At 34.8% G+C, this 3,085-nt stretch overlaps 1 non-coding gene across 1 annotated transcript; it reads left to right on the forward strand.

Moving 5' to 3' along the window:
* The first annotated feature begins 223 nt into the window (after nt 1–223).
* Nucleotides 224–295, forward strand: trnap-agg (transfer RNA proline (anticodon AGG)). Its single transcript has one exon. It is a non-coding gene; the product is annotated as a tRNA-Pro (tRNA).
* Nucleotides 296–3,085: the final 2,790 nt, after the last annotated feature.

The raw sequence follows: 3,085 nt of genomic DNA on the forward strand, positions 1-3,085 counted from the left end.
TTACTTACAGACTCTGATGGTGTGAATTAACAGACATACAAAAGTTTTTGTTGGAAGTGAATCCTGTTGCAGTGCACTTAAAGGCCTGTAGATGGCGCCAAGTCACCAGAAGATAAATATATATATAACGGCGCTCTGAAGGTTCAGGGTCAGCAGCAGAGACCGTGCAACGTGGCATATACATTAAGTCTGAAAGTCACGGCTTAAAGTTCGTTCTGCACGTGGCTCGTTGGTCTAGGGGTATGATTCTCGCTTAGGGTGCGAGAGGTCCCGGGTTCAAATCCCGGACGAGCCCTCGGATTTTACAGATTATAGGTGTAAAATATGAAATGGGACAAGTTCAATATTAAGGTGCAGAGTAAATCAGTGATTGCAGGGCGCCTCAGGGACGCTCTTCAGATGAGTACTTAATTTCCACTATAATTACACCCATAAGTAATAAAAATGACTATATGATATTTTGGGGAATAAGTTTCATACACATTCTGTAATAAAACATCTAAAAGCAAAAAATCATATCAGATGAGGGTCTGTGGTCTAATTTATGTCTTTTAGCATGAAAAGGTTTGAGAACCAATGATTTCAATTATTTAATACACAGAAATATTGAAATGTGTGAGTTTATTTTGATGTATGATAAGCTATATTATATCATAAATTATATGATACTGTACATAATATATTCACTATCATGGTTTTGATTTTCAAGCTCTGCACTTTATTTACATTATTCTTCAGCAAACACTCACATGTTTCAGTCATTCAGCTTTATGTCATACAGTTTATCTTCAGTCACGCTGGATGTAATCAATATAATCTTTATGGATACTTTATAATACACGTTATTGATACTTTAATTATATCAAACTCATAATACTTATATACTTTTACTGTAATACTTTAACTACATCACTCATAATACTTATGTGCTTTTACTGTAATACTTTTGAGCTCATAATACTTTTATACTTTTAGTTTAAGAGGATCTTTTATTCCTGACTTTTACTTGTAATGTAAAGTAAAGTAAAGTTTTTTTGTTGTATTACTACTTTTATACTTAAGTAAAGGATGTGAGTACTTCTTCATCCACTAATTATATATTTCTACTTTTTAATTAAGAAATAAACACTTCTGTCGATCCAGTTTAAAAAAAAAAGCACATTCAATCCAAAAACTCCATTTCCCAGCATGCCCCGTGTGTTTCCGGTCCTGCGCAGTGCGGCCCAGCTTTGAGCGTCAGTACCATGACAACAGGACGATGGCTTCTAGCAGCAGCAGCAGCAGGGAGAGAAATGTGATTTTTGTGTGACCCGGGAGGTAACAAAACAAAGCGTCGGGTGTTTTTTAAGGACTAGCTGGTAAACACAGAGGTAAGAAAGACTCGTGAACATATTTAAATAACCTGTAAGCTCGTTGCTAGGTAACTTAGAGAGAGATAGCTGAGTTAATTAGCCGGCTAAGCTAAAGTTAATTCAGCCTTTCTGTTGACGTTTAGCTGCAGGATGCCTCAGTTTAAAGACTTAAAACAGCCTCCTGATGAATGTTTACTGCACTGACTTTACCGTTTTTTAGTATTCAAACATAAAGGAGGTTTTTCCACATGAGTCCTACTGAGTTTTAAACATGACTAAATCCACAGGTGTTTGTGTGGGTGCTATTAGAAACCCCAAGATGAATAGAAACTTTAATACAAAACCAAAGACTACATCAGCTAATTAACTCTTTTAATTATCTTTGTATGTCTGAAACTGTGAATGGAGTCTGTGCCGCAGCTTTTTAACACATAATACCCAAAACTGTGGATTTAAAGGAACGTTAAAGGAGATTTAAAAAAAAAGAAGAAGCAGTCTTTTAATGGCATTTATGTTTTGATTTATGTAAAGTGGCTGCTGTGACAGACTTATTTTCCTTAAGGTTAAATAGAGTATCTATCTATCTATCTATCTATCTATCTATCTATCTATCTATCTATAGTAATTTCTCAGTGACCATCTAAAATACTGATGGATTCCAGCAAATGATCGCTCCAGTCTGACATCCAATTCTCATCAGTCAAACCATTATACTGTATATAATATGAATTTTCAGCATATTCAAACATATATTTTAACATGCCGTACCTGTTTATATTTCTATAAGAGGGTTACGTCTTCTGGCAACATATTTTATCTTAACAGTATTTAAAAACATTAGTAACTTCTGTCCCGACATTGTGCATCATCAGTGTCTTTCAGTGTAACAATTGTAAAAGGTCATTTTAAAGCATATCACATCCTGCTGATCATGTGACAGTGTGACATCACAAAAGGGCCCTTAGAAGACCCTCTACCCATGTGGTGAGGTGACTAAATCTCTCTGTAATATTTGACTTATGACTGCAAATAACGATTTTAATAGTAATCAACAGCTGCTAACTGTTCAGTTTGTAAGCCTCAGCATCTTCTAAAGGACACATCATGAAGGACGATGGGACAAAACATGTATCCCTTGGCTCAAGGAACCTTCTCACTATGTGTCAGTGACAAATAAGGGTTGGCAAGATGAGCAATTCAGGAATATCTTTAAAAATAGTTTTAAAAGCAGCATCAGGTTTGTTAAAATGTACATTTAGTATTTTTTCATTTGAAATGACATTTGCACCCTTTTTTAACCAAAAGTAAGACTGGATGCTCCATTTACTGTTTTTAAGCAAGTTGTACTATTTGGTACAAAGTTTTTATGGTTACATCACTTAGACATTTTTACCATAATCCTCTAATATATTCTCTCAAAATGGATTAAAAGCAGAAATTTGATGCTGAGTCCACATAAAAAGAATGTGTGAAGTTATTCATATGTTTATTTTCACATTTTAACCCTTTAAATTTAAACTAAACCACATGGACACAAAAATCTTTGCTGACCCATATACAGCTGCCCAATATTTATTAAAGAGATGAGAAACAAATGTCAATGATCTGATCTGATCCTGACAGAAAGCATGAGACAAGATTAATATAAAATATATTCACAGCTAATTAAAGAGGAGAAGATGAGCTGCACACAGTCTGAGAGGAGTCAATGAAGCACAGAGCCAAGCAGACAG

This window comes from Scomber japonicus, chromosome 10, assembly GCF_027409825.1.
Source record: "Scomber japonicus isolate fScoJap1 chromosome 10, fScoJap1.pri, whole genome shotgun sequence".
NCBI classification, from domain to species: Eukaryota; Metazoa; Chordata; class Actinopteri; order Scombriformes; family Scombridae; genus Scomber; species Scomber japonicus.